This window comes from Zosterops lateralis (genome assembly GCF_965231275.1).
Source record: "Zosterops lateralis genome assembly, chromosome: 3".
NCBI classification, from domain to species: domain Eukaryota; kingdom Metazoa; phylum Chordata; class Aves; order Passeriformes; family Zosteropidae; genus Zosterops; species Zosterops lateralis.
The window spans coordinates 96,901,182-96,920,681 of NC_139764.1; positions in this window are offsets into that span (position 1 = coordinate 96,901,182).

The window sequence follows — 19,500 nt, forward strand, 5'->3', positions numbered from 1 at the left end:
GCTCTCACCCACCCTCTAAATGAAGAAGGGTGCTGTCAGTGGGAAGAAGACCATGTTAGTCTTACTCTTAGTGAAGAGGTAGGGTTTTGGTGATAGCATTCAATGCTACTCACTCACTCAATCCTATCAGCCACCAACACAGAGGGAGTAGCAAGGCTGGCATATTAAAAGTTAACATGGGTCCCTTTCATCTAAGAAATGCTTCTGTCAGGAAAAAAAAAAAATATTCAGCTCAGACCTTTGATACTGATGGGAGAAATGTGATATCAGTGCAAGTGGAGATGCTGCAAAATTAAAAAGATCAACTGAGTATAAGCCCTGTGCTGCTGCTTGACAGCTTTGACTTTCTGAGTGACAGAGGACCAAATGAAGGGCCAAGAGTTGCACACTTTATTAAATAATTTTCTTCCTTTGTAGATCAGCATATTTTTATTCCCTTCTGCCAGTTTTATTTCTGTGGAAAATAATCTATCTTGTAAAATGACTGTTATGACTTTACTAGGAACATGAGCAGAAACAATGGATATTGTCAATAGTCTTTAAAAATTAAATGTTTGGAAGAGCCAATACTGTCAGTATCTGAAGAGCTTGAGCACCCATATTCTTGGACACTCTGGCATCATTTGACTTTTGAGTCCTGCTCTTTGGGTGATGACTAGCAGTCTGAGAGGGCAGTCAGAGATTTTAATTTCAGAATTAGAATTACTGGATACTGAATGACATCTAGGAATTACTGTGAGAGGTCTCTATTTTCCTGGTCAGTTTAGAGCAGGTGTTTTTTCAAAAGACAGGCATAATTCAGCAAATGAATACAGTGCCATTGAAGCCCAGCTACATTATCAATATCAGTAAAACCCAGGTGTGCACTTTAGCCTTGGAGAGCAATGTAAAGTAGTAACAATGGCCTTTGAAAACAACAAAATTATAGGAAAAGAAAAAAAAGGGGGAGGGGGGCTTAGTTACAATGGAATAGAGAAACAATAGAGATCACCGGAAAGCAGCAGAAAAAAGCCTCAAAACTGTGGTGTTTCCTGTTACTGATTTGAGTGAATTCAGAAGTGCCTGTCTCACAAGAACAGCCTTGCACCAGAACAGTGGGGTACGAATAGCAGATTTGAATAATTACCTTTGAGATAATTGCCAGTTCAGATTGAGATTGCAATCACTTCAGATGTAGCTTCTTTTATTTTTGATTTTAGAAATGTGATAAATTAGAACTAGGAGAAGAGCAAGTAAGAATCTAGTGAGACTCAGCTGAAGGATCTTTGCCCACTTTAGTTTTAACGACAGAACAAGTAGCAGTCAGATCCAGGTTGGGATGCTCAGGTCACATGAGATTCAGGAGCAGATAGTGTCCTTGTTTGAGAGGAATTACACATCATAGGTTCCAGCCATGCCATGAATCTGAATGCTCTATGCCTGGAGGCAGTAGCAGGGACCCAGACTTACCCTTCTGGTAAAACCGCTTGTGTTCAAAAACGCACTTTTCAAGGATTTCCTCTAGAAACTGACCAGCCCCTTAAAGCCACATAATTTACCTAATGATTGATTGCAGCATCCAGATACAAATGTCTTGAGGTCATACTTGAAAATATGACCTACAAAGATAACTCCAATGCAGCTCTGTACATTTAAGAATGATCATGAAGAAAGCAAAAATATTCCAGTTAATAAATTTTGAGAAATATGTTTAAATCAATCCTTTTCAAACTTTATTAACAAAAAGAAAATCTGTATACAATTAACTCATTAGTAATTCACAGTTTATGTCAGATTTCCCAAATAACCTTTTTATCTGCCTGGAGTGCAGATGCTTTTTCTCTGTAGGTCAGAGCAGAGTGCCTTGGCAGTGATCAGGAAAAAGTAGGGATGTTGTGGGTGCATACACACAGCAGGAAGATTTTATGGTTTTATTTTTTTAATGGTAGATATACCTTGGAAACAGCTGCGAGATTCCTATTCTAGGTTTCATTTTCCAAAGCTGTGCAGCAGTTATTTTGGCATCTAACACATCTGGCCTTCAATCGTGTTCTCACTGCTCCACAGAGTTCGACAGACTATGTGGTGGGGCTCTTACATTCACAGGATCACTGTCAGGATCAAACCCCAGAAATATTTCATTTGGAAGGGACTTTTGGAGGCCACCTCAACCAGCTTTCTTCTCCAAGCCAGCCTAACTTCAGGACTAAAATTCCAGTTAAACCTTTACCTTTTAGAGAAGGTGATTTTTTATTTTCTTTTTTAGTCTGGCAATTTTACACTCCAAGTGGTGATTCCCTGATTTTCTGTTCTCAAGTAATGTTTTCTACCTTCATCATCATCATACTAAATATAGTTGTCTATGTAAAGGACACTGTCCTTCAAATCACTGTGGGAAACAGCTATAGTTCACCTACCATGGCTATGCAGACAGTCAGTGATTATTTTGTTTTGTTTTGTTTTAAAATTAATAGAATTGTCCATAGTTGTATATATCGCTTTAGCCTAAACAAAGTTCTACTCTCATTTGGCATAATAATAATAATAATAATAATAATAATAATGTTATACAGTCTTTTAAGATTATTATGGCAGATTCAAATTAGACCTAGATGCAGCTACAGAATCCATATCAAATTAGATACTGATACACTAAGATCTTCAGGAGAAACATTTCAAACTTCTAAGGCAGGATTTGTTTTCGTAGCTTTTGTTCGTACTCTTGTAATCCAAAGAATGACATGATTAAATTCCAGTCTTGTTGGAGACTTGCTTTTTGCTTCTCAGATGGAAATATCTTATGTATGTGATTTTCAGTTCTTTTTTTAAAGGTTAATTTTTTCCACTCTTTTTTTCCACTACTCTATGTAATTTTTGTTTATCTTTCAGAAGTCTACTCTGGCAGTATTTAATGGACTTTTATATAATTCTGACACTCTGGGTTCCGGCTAGTCAATGGCTTCTTTTCTGTCCTGGCTATATTTGTCTGTGGCTCAGAGGTATAATCACTAACAATGTACTGAAATGATTTGCAATCACGTAGTTATTGTCCCAGATTTGGATCAACTTTCAGAAAAATCTGCTCCGGAAGGGATCACAATGAGATATGTGAATAGCCTGTATGTTAATTTCATAGAAAGCATCAGGCTACCTTTCTATAACAGGAAGAGTTCTATGGCAAAACAGGCAACTGGTGTATATAAACACATAAGCAGCTGTCCTGCTGGGCTTTGAAAAGCCAGATGGTTTTATTACTCCTGCCACTCGCTGGAGAAGCCATTGATTCTGCCAATATTTGGGTAATAGCTCTGCCTTGGGTCCTGTCAGAGCTAGTGCACATCCATCTGGCAAAAGTTTTAGTGATGCAGGAGAGCTCCAGTCTCCTGGCCAAAGCGAGAGCAGCGTGCTGTGGTGCCAAATGCGGGCACTGCCGGGGCCGCCGTGCCTGGCAGCTGAGCTGTGCACACCCAGCACAGGAGCCCACCAGCACTGTCTGGCCATCCATCCTCTCTGCAGGCTGTTCATCCTGAAAGCTGCTAAGGCAGAACTCTGAAATGTTCATAGAAAGACTGAATGTAGAGACAACAGCTACCAATTAGTTTTGTTCATAGGAGTGTTCACCTATCATGTTCATGAGTAATGTGCATGACAGTAACTTCAAAATACAGACAAATAAAATACAAGGCTAGCTTAAGAATTCTTGGGAAATCAAAATCAGAGTCAGCTCGGAAAAGTTTCTAATATTAATTAATTTATAGGGTCTATAGAATAGAATGTGTTAGTGGGAAGTTAAAGTTAGCTGCAAAACTAACTACTAACTAGTGGGGGCTGGTGGAATGAACAGAATTGATGACATCAACACAGTTTTATAGATAGATATAATATCTAAACACATATCCCTATAAGTGATAATAGCATTTAAAACCTGCTACTATGCTGTAATAAAATGAAACAATAGCAGCTATTATAAACCTTCTCATTTTCTGGAACATCAGAAATTAGAAGTCAAAACAGAAGTTACCCAGAGTTTAATTGCTGGAAGAAGCAGAAATGAAATACAGCTTGAATAATAACCAAGTATCTCTGAGGGGTACTCTCAGCAGTGCCACTGTGACTTGACCTTTCTGAGCTTTTTTAAAAACTTCAAAGGCATCTGGACAAGGCCCAGTCTGAAGGACCTCACCCCTAACAAATCTCTAAGTCTATGGGTCAAAGAGTAATGGATTCAATAAGATGGTCACCATGTGATCTTTTTAAAAATATAGCATGTGCTATTTGGCTGGTGACTGGATATGAGTAATGTTTGTCAACAGGTAATATCATTATTTTTGTCATAAAGTCATCTTTTCGAATTCTCTCAAGAACTGTAGAGATAAAGATCGAGCTGCCTCATGACAAATACTAAGCCACAACTGCCTCAACTCAAAGCACTTTAAAAAACAACCCCTGAGGTAATGCAACAAGTGAAACTAAATTAAAATAAGTGGCCCAGAATCACCGTGCTTTTGCTTGAAAATTGGAAATAGAAATATAGTCAGCTGCTATAGAGTCTAAGTCAGTCTTTTAGTCAGTCTCTAAGTATTTTTGAGGCATTGAGAAAGTATCAGCAAAGGCATCCTGTGTGGAGCTAAATGATCTCCACTCTCTTTTCAATTTTCAGCTTCATAAAAAAAAGAGAGAGAGAGAAATGAGCAGTCAAAGCATGTATCTTCATATTGTACAATTATTTTCCTTATTAAAGGATAAGTTATGTTGAAACTGTCACTTTGGTTTCTTTTGCTACAGTCATATACAACATTGAGACTGACACAACCCGAGGCATAAATTTAATGACTGACAAACGCTCTCTCCTCAATGTAGATACTTTCTGCTTTACTGCTACTTTTCTTTAAAGAGGTGTGAAAAGTGCATGCCAATGGCTGGCATTTTTCACAAATGTAAAATTTCCTCCTTTATATTCTTTTCAGAGGGTGATACAGTTGGCTGCTCCTGGAAAATTCATGAATCATGGTTTCCAAGGTCTTTGTCATGGTTCCTATTGTAACAAAAGTTAGATGGACAATGGCAATAATTTATGCAAAGGATTTAGCCACTTTTTCTATTTTAGAAGTTAACTTCTAAACAACTGGGAGAATTAGGAATTTGCTTGCTCTCCACTGCTGCTTAACTCTTGAGGGTGAGTGAACAGTAGTCTGAAGGTGGTTTAGTATTCTTTATTGTAGGAATATTAAACCTTGGTGCAAATATTCCTTATTGTAGGCTTTACAATGAGGAATTGCTGCTCTACTTAAGCAGCTGTTGCCAACCTGAGTGTGCACCATGGCACATGTGTGAGCACACTGTCCCTGCTGGTCACTTCACACTGTACATGAAAAAATAAACTTGGTGATTTTGTAGGCGTTAATTCAAACTCTAGAGATTACAAAAGTTCCTGGATGGCCCTTCACTGTTCCAGGGAAAGAGTGAGTAAGCACAAAGGAAAAAGAAAACTGCTAGAAATAAAGAGAGCATGTTGAAAAATTTCAATATTCCCTTTTCTTCCTCTGCACAAGGAATAACCTTACATTGGCCATATGCATATCCAGGCTTAAAAATAGCCGAAGCCTTTCCTGACTGAGAGGGAGAAGGGTATAAACCATATGCATTGGCTGTCCATCCAATAGGCTTACAGCTACATGTGAATATACTTGTGTGGTCCTGGCTGTGACTGATGTCATCATGTGTCTGTACAGATGCTTGCCAGGTACACTGGAAACAAATCCATTCCCTGCTGTACTAATAGCACTATCCTTCCTGCACAGAGACCTAGCCAGCTTTGAGGAGCTTGGAAGGGTTTTTTAAGGGAAGTCTATTGATGATTTCAGTGAATAAGTGATGTGCACACTGCAAAGCTATTTCTGTATGAATAATGTACATAATGTCCTTTTCACCCTTATAATAGGAACAGTATTTGAAAGCTGGCTTTTCTTCTGAGACTTCCTTCCAGCTACTTCACTATCCAAAAGCTTCGTCCCTTGATTTTCTCTCAGGAATGCGTCCCAAGTGTTTTCTATCTGGCTTTTTGGGTTATTCCACCTAGATGGTCTCTGGATGCAGTCCTACCTCCATCACCATAATTCTGTCCTGTGCTTCTGGAGACAACCTATAGACAGTTAATCTAATCCACAGAGCTGTGGGTGGTTTGGCCAATCTCCTTCATGTTCTGTGGCCATATTTAGGGTATGGACTCCTGTATTTCATCCATTTTACTTACAAAAGTATGCTTAGTTACATTACACCTTTTTCTTCCCTGAACTAAATTTTGTTCACTTCAATTTCAAGATTTCATCCAGTTTGTGCCTTAACAAGAAAGAAAATTAAATAATAAAAGCTGAAATACTTCCTTAACCATGAATTTTCTCTCTGGGAGGATGAAGGGGACAGTTTTCATGGAGATACCACTAATACATATAAGCTGCACCAACACTGGCATAGTGATGCCATAAAACTATATCAAACTGCTAAATAGAAACACATTTGGGATTGTTAGACAAGATGAAAAAGAACCTAAGATAGCAGTGACTGAGAAAAGATAATCAAATACAGAGGATTTTATAATTCCAGAGAACTTAAGAGGACTGTTTACCTGTGGGTGGAGAGCTTCAGGTTTAGTTCAATCAGTTGTTTTTGTCTGGTTTTAGTGTATAATGAGATGCTGCTGATAGAACTGCTGCCCAAATGCCATTTTTCTACCACCTGTTTCAGATTAAATAAGAGGGGCGTTTAGATTTTTTTAGCGGTGATGATAGAAATTAGTGGAAGTTTTTGCATACAAGCTGAGCTGCAATGCTACTGTTGAGCACTTCTGTTTTGGAATATTTTTCAGACTAAAGTTTTCTGACAAAATAGTTCTGTAGCTTCTCTTACTCATTTCAGAAGACAGCTTTTTTGTTAGAATTCATCTAGCTATCTATCTATGTATCTATCGATCCATCTATCCATCGATCCATCTAACTAATGGTCTTTCCCTCCCAGAGAAAATAATAGTGTCAAATTTTTCATTAAAACTGATGTTTGGCTCTATCTGTGGGTAAAAAATCGATGCTTTCAAAAAAGTTTTCCATTTCCCACATCAAAAACATGCATGCAGCTACTGCCCACATATAAAATTTCCCAAATATACTTTGTTTGTTTCCTTCCATATTTTTCTTGCATATATTTTTTTAAAAAAAATTGTCTACACAATTTAATGTTGTACACTTGCTATCCCCATCTTATCATAAAGCTTCCAATACATATCAATATTTTGAACTCCACCCAATAAAACAGAACAATCAATTACAGAGTAACAAAAAAATCTCCCCTGGAAATGAATCAAAATATACCTCCTCTGAAACTGAATACCCTGAGTCAAGCAGAGTGTAAAGAGGTTTAATTTGGTCCCTCATCAAATAGACCATTCCTCTGTGAGAAATAAGATCAGACTAGAAATGAGCACAAATACAGAAAGTCCTGACGTTCCAGAAAAAAAATCGATTTTTACCCCTATCCAGAAACCTTCTCTGACAGTGTTTCTCTGCCTTTTTATTGTGCTGGACTAGTTGCAATCCCCAGTAAAGGAACTCAGTCAGGATTGACAATGGTTTTTCTGTACTTTGCTAATACTTGCTGTGATGTGAAAGACCTATTTTGTCTACAGTCCAAATCAGGAAACGTAATGTTCTGTTTATAAGTTCTGTTTTTAAATCTTTTTATTTTCTTAGAAAATATTAGGCAGGGAAAGATTTCACAGGTTACGTGATAAAATGCATTTTGGCTTGGTTCACTTCTATCTGTGTTAAAATGAAGACTTCATAGACAGAGGGATTGAGTGCACCCTCAGCAAATTTGCAGATGACACCAAGCTGTGGTGCAGGACAGGATGCCATCCAGAGGGACCTGGACACACTGGAGAAGTGGCTCATGGGAATCTCATTAAGTTTAACAAGACTAAGTGCAAGGTGCTGCACCTGGGTCAGGGCAACCCCCAGTATCAACACAGAGTGGGGATGAACAGATCCAGAGGAGCCCTGCCCAGAAGGATTTGGGGGTGCAGGGGGTATGAGAGGATGGACATGACCCAGCCATGTGCCCTCACAGCCTGGAGAGCCAAACGTGTCCTGGGCTGCACCAAAGGCAGCTTGGGCAGAGGTGAGGGAGGGGATTCTGCCCCTCTGCCCTGCTCTGGTGAGACCCCACCTGCAGGGCTGCATCAGCTCTGGGAGCCCAGCACAGGAGGGACAGGGACCTGCTGGAGCGAGTCCAGAGGAGGCCACAAAGATGATCAGGGGGATGGAGCCCCTCTGCTGTGAGGAAAGGCTGAGAGAATTGGGATTGTTCATCCTGAGAAAGAGAAGGCTTCAGAGTTACCTAATGTGACCTTCCAGTACCCAGAGAGACCCTACAAGAAAGATGGAGAAAAATTATGTACTAGGGCATGTAGTGAGAGGACACAGGGAAATGGCTTCAAACTGAAAGAGAGTAGTTTTAGGTTAGATATTAGGAAAAAAATCTTTATTGTGAGGGTGGTGAGGCACGGGAAAAGATTACCCAGAGAAACTGTGGATGTCCCGTCTTTGAACCTATTCAAGACCATGTTGGATGGGGCTCTGAGCAACATGGTCTAGTGAAAGATACTTGGAATGAGATGATCTTTAATGTCCTTCCCAATCCAAGACATTCTATGTTTCCATAATTCTGTGATTCTGTGATGACTTCGTGCTGGTGTGGTCAGCCTTAGAAAACTGGTATGATGTTTATTAGATCTTTGGCTCATAGTAAAAATAAAAACCAAAACAACAAAAAGAGAGGGAAAAAATCCAACAAAACAACAACACAAAAACCAGACAAAAGATGAAGAAGTGAAAAAAGAAAATCTGCTGGGACAGGGCAGAAAAGAAGAGAGAAGGCATACATGGTAATAAGTAATTTAAGTTTTCCTTAGCTGGGCTTTACCCAGAACATTTCCTTGGATGGCCAGGAATACTTAATATTGTAACATATAGGGATGCAATATGTCCACATGGCTCATCTAGATTGATTCATTTATCTGTCTAGCTTTGATACCTTGTAATATTTTTATCCTCTAAGTACTCACATGTCTATTTTTTCCCCCAGTATGTTTGTGAATAAAGTATGTACTGTTACTTTTGGTACTAAGAGATAAGCCAGTGTAGAAAAAACTGATCTCCCTTGGCATATGCTTATTTCATTTGTCTAAGTTTGTGCATTCTATAAATTATTCAGAGAAAAGTTATTAGTAGATCAACAACAGCTCTGGTTCATCAGGTCATATTAACAGTCTTGGACCATTACGTTGGTAGGGTGCCAAAGGACAATGCAGAGAGAATTTACAGTGCATATTTCAGAGTAATCCCTCTATACACAGTGTCAAGGTCCATTTGTGAGATATTTCTATGAAATATAATTGTCAGTGCAGCCCCATCCTGAGAGTCAGGGATGAAATCTGGGACCTTTTTTTAAATGCACGATTTTCCTGTCATCCCTCTTCTCACAGCTCTGAAGATGATTGCAATCAGGAGCTACACGTAGGCAGCCATTTTATGTATTATCTGTTCACTTCCCCCATGCTTTCAAAGTGCTCCAGGATGATTTTTGCTGAAGATTTTCCAATCACCTTTTTCTTCCTTTTGCTGGTCTGTGTAGAAAATACCTATAATGGGGTGAAATTGAGAGATTCTGATTGTCCCTCCATTCAGTTGCCTAGGAAACAGACTTGTGGATATCCTGCTTTTCCCTTCATTACTGAAGATGCCATTTACAGTTGATTTCCTCCTATGTCTCCTTTGCTGTGTATACTGTTGAAGAGGAAGGGACACAATAATCCTTGTTCTATTGTTTGGTTTGCTGTTTTAAGGTGTTATTTGTTTGCAGAATATTCGGGTTATAAAGTCTGAATGCATTGTTCATGATGGATAGCCATGCCATGGGGAATATAGATAGCTGGATACCACATAATAAATTCCTTTTTTTTTTTTTTTTTTTTTAACCTTCTGCTTATTGGGAGTCAAATATAAATCTAGCTAGATTCCCCCAAATACTCAAATCTAGTTATACTTGTGAAACATTATCATTGTATTAATTATTTTATAGACGTGTCACTGAGAGCAGATTTTTTTTCTTTCACTCACTTTAGTGTCATTGTATGTACACTAAAGTGGAGAAAAATATTAATTTTGCAGCTGAGACACTGGGAATGGATCTTAATCAGTTTGAGCACTTTAACCCCCAAAAAGCTCAAGTTCGATATCTTTCTTTTTAAAGGTGTAAATAGTGACTCAATCTACTATTTAAGTGCAGCATAAATTTTTTCTCAGTAAAAGAAAATATATTAATCATTAAGAACTCCAGGTATTCATTTGGATCTGTTCTTCTCCTCTCTGCTTCCTTTTCTTTATTCTTTTCCTTTGTTCTCATTATTTTGGCTCCTTCTATTTCCTTTCTTCCTCTCATCCATCACTTTTATCTTTTTCATCTTCCTCTTATCTGTTCCCTCTTAATATTTACTCTTTGTCTGTTGTAACTATTTTACTTTTACAGAGTCTTCTAGCCCCACTTCCCTTTTCTTCACCTCTCAGGAAGCATCCCTCTTTTGAGATATAGGCCATATCTAGTTTCAAAGTCCTCTCCTCCCCATTTTGATTTGAAAAATATTTATACCAGTAATAAAAAGTATTGAAGGGCTGGGTAGCAGTAGGAAAGGTTGTTTATAGGCTGGAGAGGAACAGAAAAGCACTAGACATTTCCTTACTCTACCAGTTTCTCTTCATGTGCCTCCCTTACTTTGCCTCCCCAAGTTTTGTATAGGTCATCCCAGGACCACCAAGGTGTGCCTGCCCCCCAGTAGCCTTCCTCAGCTGCATATCTGCGTTCTTGCTTCATTCTCTTTTCTGCCTACTCCCCCTCCCTGTCACAGCCCTCCCAGGGCATTTTTCTCTGCCTCTTTCTGCCTTGCCTCCATTTTCCTCAGATTGTTCCTTACTCTGATAACATCTCTGTCCTTCTGACCCCAGGGTGACCGAGAAGTCACCCTAGCTCTGTTTTGTTTTGTTTTATGGTATTTATCTTAGTGATGTTTTTCCCTTTCCTTTCCTGTCCTCATAGTCTCCTTTTCCCCTATTCCTTGTCTTTAAGCAACTTGACCTGCCTCATTTTAGCACAATCAGCTACCCCAAACTGGTGCAAAGCAGGTACAGTTGGACAGAAGTCAAACACTAGGAAAAAAAAAAAAAAAAAAAAGCCAAACAGCAAAGACAAAACCTGTCATTTACATCAGCAGGATTGGCCCATAGTTCAGAGAGAGAAAAGAAAGGAAGAGCAGTGCCTTTTCCCATGAGTCAGTGCTGAAAGAGGAAGGATAACAGCGACGGTGATCTCCTTTTTATTCTCTAGCCTCAGGTCTGCACTTCGTGTAGTTCTCTCTTCCACAAATTAAAGGTACCTCAGGTGTTTCTTCATCCTTATAACTGCCTGAAGGAGGTCAGACCACGGACTTAGAGAAGATGAGTGAAATGATGATCAGAAATGATGGCAGATTCCTTTCTGGACACACTAATGAGTGGGAGAGGACATACTGCTGGGTGTATTTTTTGTTCTTAGACTTTATCTGCAAGCAGCGCTTTGTTCTGCAGACAGTGAAGTGGCAGAGGGATGGTGGAGAGGGATGAATATAAATTTGTTTATGTTAATTATCAGCTGAAACTGACAGGATGTTTTTGTGATTAAATGTTTTCTTGTTTTCATCAGAAAATGCTGATGGGGAGAGAAAATCCAGAGGTTTTCATAGGAATATATCCATTTCTAACACATTTTTATAGGGGATGCTTTTCTGGTCTAGATGGGAGTTCTGTCCAAAACCCTCAGAATGGACATCCTTCCCCAATATAATCATTATTTTGGTAAGAAACTTCAGAGGAAATTGTTTCAACTCCCTTTTTTTCTATTGAGACATTGATTTAAATTCACATATTAAATAATCTGGTTGCTTCTGTCACAACACACCTGACTTGTCTTTATTGAGATGATGGTACTCATTTTCAAAATGGGCCTTGATTTTACATCAGTCAGGATTTAAGATTTACTTTTTACTTAGATAAGTTTCAGGGGATAAGAAAAACTTCATTATTATATAGATATGTCCTGAAAGGCATAGTTCAGAAACCTGATGCAAATCTGTCCTCTCTTCCTCCTCCACCCACAGCACTCTAAGACATCTTTGGTTCTGAGTCCCTTGGGCTCCCCAGGACCTCCACAGTTCTCCTGAGGGGGACAAAGAAAAGAGACACCAAATATGTAATGTGAGAGGCAGCCTGAGTTACTAGTTTTAAAGAAAGATGCAGCTGAAATATGTAAGGACCAAGTAAAAAATAAGTCTTTTTAGTAATAACATTAAATATCTTGTTATATTTATACTATAATGATAATAGTTAGAGAAGCTCCCTGCTACCCTCAGTGGTACTTTCTGTCTTGAGCTGGGATTAATTAAAGAGCCAAACCAGAAGAGAGGGGTCTGGTGTGACTTATGGCATCCTTTTGCTAGCTGGAGTGGTCATGAACGAAATACACATAATAAACCTCTGCTCTCTTGAATAATCTAGTGGAACTGATGCTTGAAAATATGTCTATTTTCTTCAACAAAGTCTTAGAAACAAGTTATTATTATCTGAATAGAACAGAACTTGAAAGGGAACCTAACAGCAGGTAAATATGCTAACAATAACCAAACCTTCTGGGATGGAACATATGAGAGCCATGCCCAAAACATTTGTGAATTAGAAAAAAAGGAAGAATCTCTTGTCTTGTCTCATCTTTATTTCCCTCAGTCAAGGGGATTTCTGCATGATGGCTGGTCTGGTTGCAATATTTGGTCAGTAGGGCAGGAGCTACAGCCTGACCTGCACACAGGAGCATCCATGTGCATGGCTCAGTCTGTTCCTGAGCAAGCCTGCACTCACCAGAGGCGCCACAGTTGCAAGAAGCTGGAAGGAAAGGCTCCTTCCACTTCCTCAGAAGCTCATCACATGCATCTGTTCAAGGCTGATCACAGCCCAGCACTGCGTTATTTTGCTGAATTAGGCTGTGGGGTTATTATTAACAAAATAGAAATAAATTAAGAACAGAATGGAAAACAGCTTGCAGCAGGGAGATTTATGACTTACATGTCTTGTGTGTACCCTGACTCCAGTCATGACCTAATTTCTCACCAAACATAAAAAAAGGTAAGAAGAAAAAACTCTAGTAAAGGAGATAAAGTGAAAAGCTAATACAAAACATACTAGGTAACATTTCTGTTCCCTTTGATGAGTGCATTAGGGACTAATTTATCTTCTTTGAAAATTCTAGAGATCTGTGTCTGCTTATTGAATGAGCCTACAACATTAATATTTTGGTTTTGTTGTTCTTGCACTTCATTGGTTTATGTTAAACCTTGACAGAATTCAATAAATCCAAATATATCCTTCCTTGATAGAATTCGATAAAGCAGGTATTTCAAAAAAGATTTGTACGGTTTCTCTTTCTTTCTGTGAAGAGTGAGAATGTTTTAGGTTTCCTCAAAAATGCCATACGTTGCCCTATAAAGCCTTCAATCAGGAAAGCCTCCATTCAGGAAAACATTTAACCATATGCTTGACTTTAACTTTAGGCATATGCTTAAAATCTAGCATGTGCTGAAATTCTTTCCTGAAAAGGAATGGATTTAAGCACTTGCTTATGCTTTTTCCTGGATCAGAGCCCTGTAAGTTATACACCAGATCCTGCTGCCCTCACCTACAGAGTTGAACTCAACTACTTGTATTTGGTATTTTTAAAACAATTTCGGTTGTTAAGACGTATTTTTAGAACAACTTCGGTTGTTAAGATGTTACTTCATGACTGTAAAAAACTAAGAATAGGAGACCAGCGTTTTCTAGGTATCATTGAAACTCTTAGCTCTCAGCAGAGACTAGCTCTTGTTACATACAAGGATTCTGCAGTGCTCCAGCATCATTTTGAGTAACATTGTTAGTGACATACACAGTAAAACACAATATTTATCCCAATTTACCTTTGGATTTTGGGGTCAATATGTAGGTGTTTTAGTCATTGATGGCCTGGTTTAAGATTCTTAAAAAGAACTTAACTTAGTTTGACAATTTTGTAAAAAATAGATTGACTTCCCTTATTTTGGATAGAAAGAATCATAGAATCATTGAGGTTGGAAAAGGCCTCCAAGATCATCTAGTGCAACCTCTGACTGACCACTACTTTGTAACCTAAACCATAACAGTGAGTGCCACATCCAGTCATTTCTTGAGCAGTTCTAGGGATGGTGACTCCACCAGTTCCCTGGGCAGTTCTTTCCAGTGTTTGACCAGCCTTTCAGTGCAGAAATTCTTCCTGATGTCCACCCTGAACCTCCCGTGGCACAGCCTGGGGCCATTTTCTCTTGTCCTTACAGTGGTTGTCCCAGAGATGAGACCAACACCCACCTTGCTGAGACCTCTTAAAATGTGACTTGGTGAGAACTCTTCCACAAAGGTGGATGCATTTCACTCTATCCTTATTTATTTTTTCATTTTAGAAAGTGAGAAAAACTTATTGTAACTAAGGGGGAAAAAAACGCAAACCCACCTTTTATTTTTTTCCCAGTCCATTTTCATAGCGATTAATAATGACACAGATTGTCATTATTAATGCTGAGTGAAATCCTGTTTGAAACAATACACCACTTTTATCCTTCAGTTATTACCAGAGTTTACGAATTTCTTTTCATGTTTACTAAACTTAAAAAAATACACTTTAAAAAAGGGATATCTGTAGGGGAGTGGGGAGGGAAGCAGACAGGCACACAAATCCCTTTATTTATGAATGGGATTTGTTCATGCACTATTTGCACCAACCCAAGTAAGCATAAGAATCAGAAACTACTGACCAAAACTCTTGGGAAGTCAACCCCTGCTGTTTCCTAGAGGTCTGAGACCCCAGCATTGAACTTATGCTACATTATAATTAGAGCTTCTTGCACTCTATTATTAAAATATTTTGTAACTTGTACATTTGTTTTTATACAATTATGGTTATGTCACACACTCTCTTTTCCCTGTTTCCTAGAGATCATTAAAACAGAGTTGAGTACTAATAATAATGATGTAGGTATTCCAGATATTGAGACATGCCAGAACTACCAAGGGAAATAAATCACATTTTAGAGTTCAATCTCCAGCAGCCTACGGGTCTGTCACTGCAGGTATATCTGCAGACACCACTGCACTCTGCTTAGAGCCCTCTTGGCAGAGAAACTCCAGCTGACAAACTCTGAAATACAGCTGACACTCTGCATATGATGTATACAAGAATGGGGAAATGAGGGAGTTGTGCCCTGCACAGAAGCAGTTATGGGGTGCTGGTGCAGCTCATCTCAGGGACTTGCTAACCAGCCCTGAGCCTGCTTCCTGACAGGGAGTCAATGCCACTCCCTCACACAAATTCACAGCAGCTCTGTGGGGTTTTCACAAGAGGCCCTTGGCTGCTGAAAATTGCTAGGAAGCATTTGAGGCCACGTGTTTTAATGTGAATCTCATATAAGAAATATTTGTAAGGATAATGCTGTGTTTTCTCCAGGCACATTTCAGGATGTGGACACTGTGTTTATCTTCCTTTAAAGAAAGTGCAATTACCTTCATGGATGAGGTGAAGTGTGTTTTCACCAGATTCATCTGGTCTATGGCTTGGACTGGTGACCTTCCTGCTCAGGAGCTCCACACTGGGAACCTCTGAAAAAAGGAAAAGGGAATTTGTGCTTGGAAACTCCTCTGAACTCTCTCTGAACTAACCCTGAACCCCATCCTGAACTAACTGGGGATTATTTCAACTATTCATATCTGATTTCCTTCAGATTTTCAGTACATTTGAGTTTTCAAATGAATCCAACTTTAAAAGTAGAGGACTGGATCCATTTCCTCTTTATTCGTTATCTAAGCTCTCTAATCTTCTTTGTCTCCTTGCAGTTTGCATACACTATATGACATGACCTGTGTAGGGCACTTGCTATTTTCAGTTCTGACTCAGTACTCCAGTCATTGGCTATTATTAATCTGTCTTTATCTTCTATTAGACATAACAATATAACATTGGAGAAAGTCAATGAGAGGTCAGTGAGAGACCCTTAAAACAGCACACCCTTTGAGAAAGCATAAGTTTAAAGTAATCTCATTTTGGTCTGTCTGAAATTTTTACTTAGGTTTTTAATTTCCTGTAGGGGAAAAAATATAATAAAAATAACTCGTGTGAAAGCAAAATTATTAATTAAGCATTCATATTAATTGGTCAGGTAAGTAACATAATTCCCTTGAATCAAAGGAATTAGGTGAATATTTAGTTTAAGTCTGCAGTGCATTTCTACACACTGCTGCCTGACTCTATGGAGGGGGCACAGAACATCTCACACAGGTGACCAAAACTCCACAAAATGGCCCAGGAAGATAATTCCACAATTGCTGCTCATTTGCAGTTAAAGATGTTGAGTGAAGGGTAGCTAATGAGATTTCCAGCACAAGTTAACAAAATAAAATATCGCACTTCATTTTATGAGACAGTATGGAAATCACCAGAGATCTAGGTATTATCTTATAAAAGATGTATTCAAAGCTAAAGCATGCTCGTCAGTACAAAATAAAAATGTATTTGTTCACACTTGGCTAAGCTATACACCTGTGTAAATTAAATGCTGGCCTCTTCATCGTATCTCAGTATGATACAGAGATCTACCAGCATAAAAATCTGTTAAAGATGACTACTTCTAAGATTTCATCTTCTTGACAAAAGTGCTAAAGCATTTTACTAGAAAGAATCTTAATAAAGACTGAAAGTAAAAGCAGAATTGCCAGACAGATGGAGGAATCATGCAGAGGAACAGGCAGCCAGCATTGGATAAGAACCTATACAGGAGGATGTAAAGCTAATTTTAATCAACTTTATTCTTCTTGCTTTGTGAGTATTGGGTTTTTCTTATGCTTTTTCAAAACAGTTTTGTGCTATCAAATGGGCAACTGGCAATTACACTCCCCATTCCTACTAGAAATAGCTGGAATGGTTATTGTTGTTGATATTATTCACAAAACAGTAGGGCTTGGAGTCAGCCAGGGACTCCCACTGTGCAAGGGACTATACAGATGCGGAATAAAAAGATAGTTCTGTCTTAAAGTATCATCCTATTTCATTGTGTTGAGAGTGAATCTGTGTTCATACAATATCCCTCCCACCCTGTAATGCCAGGCTGGGAGATCTAAATGTGTGCTGATTTTTCCATAACAAGTAAGGTTAAGAGACTGGAAGCTTTGTTGCAACAATAAGAGCCTTTGGCCCTGCCCTGCTTGTCTGGCTTTTGAAGCAATCTGAGGGTCACATTTTAGAATCTTCCAATTTAGTACTTGTTAAAAGGAGACAAGCATGAATAACAAGTGTGCAGAGAGTTTCACAGGGCCAACCTTGCCAGGCAGTTGTCCCCCAATCCTTGGATTGCACCCAGTCTAGAGGGAAATTCCTGCAAGCCCAAATTGCTTCCTCTGATAGACACTAAAAATATATCCTCTTTACCTAATGATGAGTAGGTATTTTTTACTGTATTTCATATAAGAGAAAAACATTCAGTGACAATGAGCTCTTCCAGAAGGTCATGTTAATTTTGATAATTTAGGAGAAGGAATGGGAAAGGGAAGAGCAGAAGGAGCCCTCAGTAGAGAGTACTTCAGTAGAGTTTCAACTATCCATTTTCCAGAAAACCATTTCTCTTGACTCAGCCTGACTGTGTTTTAAAATACTGACAATATTACTATGTCAAAGAATCTATTGTTTGATCATCTGAGATTTCAGTTGTTGTTGATAACTAAATTTACCTATAATAAAAATTAATTGAGTCTTTAAATACTGGACATCTTCTTTGAACTGATCTTTTAAAATTACTATACTGTTTTTGAGCCCCAAGATCTTAACTTCTCTGAGAGGAAATACAAAGGTAAAAAATGGTTTTAGCTGATAGTAAAAACTCTGAACACAAGTCTTCAAACAATGTTCAGACTTCCTAGCTTTGGACAAGAGAACAGAATAAACCAAAATGTACCATTTTCTGTACGGTTTAGCTTTTGCTTCTTAATAGAAATCCAACAAAATGTGGCAAATCACATTTTGAAATAATATATTTTTTATCGGCTAAGTATCCTGAGGGCTTATCGTCAGTAACAATGAATTATGAATAACTCATGCTTCCTAATATACCCCAGATCTCCATATTCAGCTCCTGCAAAGAAGCTGAGCTCTGCTCTTTCATCATCTGAACTCCTTTTATTTCCTAACCCTGCAGTGCTGTACTCAGTGGGTCTGACATGGCCCTATCCACACACTCAGCCACCTCTGTGGATTGCCAGGGTACCCTGCCTTCTCCAAAGCCTTTCTTGGGCATCCATAGCTGAGCCTGGGAGCAATCAGACAATGTTTAAATGCTAAATAAAGGGACAGAGCTAGGACCCACTTGACAGAACATGTCCTAACACTTGGAGGAAGGGTGCAGCTGCATTCCCAGGTTGTACTCTGGAGCTGGGAATGGCTGCCACCCCCAGACACAGTGGACTCTTGAGGAAAATACATATTTTAACATTGCTGGGCTCTCTAATGCGTTATTAGAAATTTAAAAGAATCCATCATGCCTCCCTTAGTTTCAGGAGGTGAGTGTGACCGTGTCACTTGAGCTGAGGCAGCTGAGGGGCAGGTGGGGCAGCAGCAGCTCCACCTGCCCGCCCAAACCACAGTGAGCTGTGCTTTCCAGAGCCCTGCCCCAGAGTGTGACAGGGCTTGTGCTCAGCCTGCTGCAGGAAAAGACATTGGAGATCAAGAAGGAGACATTTTACCCACAGGCTTCTTGCATCATTTTTTCCCCTACATATTCTCAGGAAGCAGAGGAACTGAAAGTGGCCCCTGAATAGCATTGGTAGAGCCAAACCTCCAGCTGTGCTTGCTCTGCATATTGTTGTTTAAAAGTGAATAATTACCATGTGAGAAAACCACAACAGTTTGATTTTTATCTCACTCCTCTGCCATACTCCTGTCCTTTCTCCCTCCTTTTCCTGCTAAACCCCCAGTCTCACTGCCCTTCCCCAGTCCCCACATGTGGTCTAATTTGTCTTGTGCAGCAAAATGCAACTCAAAACTCAGCAAAAAAAGCTTTCCCCAGCAAGAATAACCTCAAAAGATCACAAAGCTTCTTGTTATTGTGCTTTGCAGAGTTATTCGCATTGAGTCTTGTTATTTGTATTTTGCAAGAGCCCAGAGCAGCACCCATGCAGACACCAAGGGATCCCATTCCTCAGCCAGGCATCTCCAGCCTCCTGCCCTTCCCAGGCACAAGGGATCCACATCCCAAAGTGAGCTTCACAGCTCCAGCATCCTTCAGACTAAAGAATGAATAAAGCCCTTGCACCACAGTGCAAGGTTTTGTCAGTGTTTTCTCAT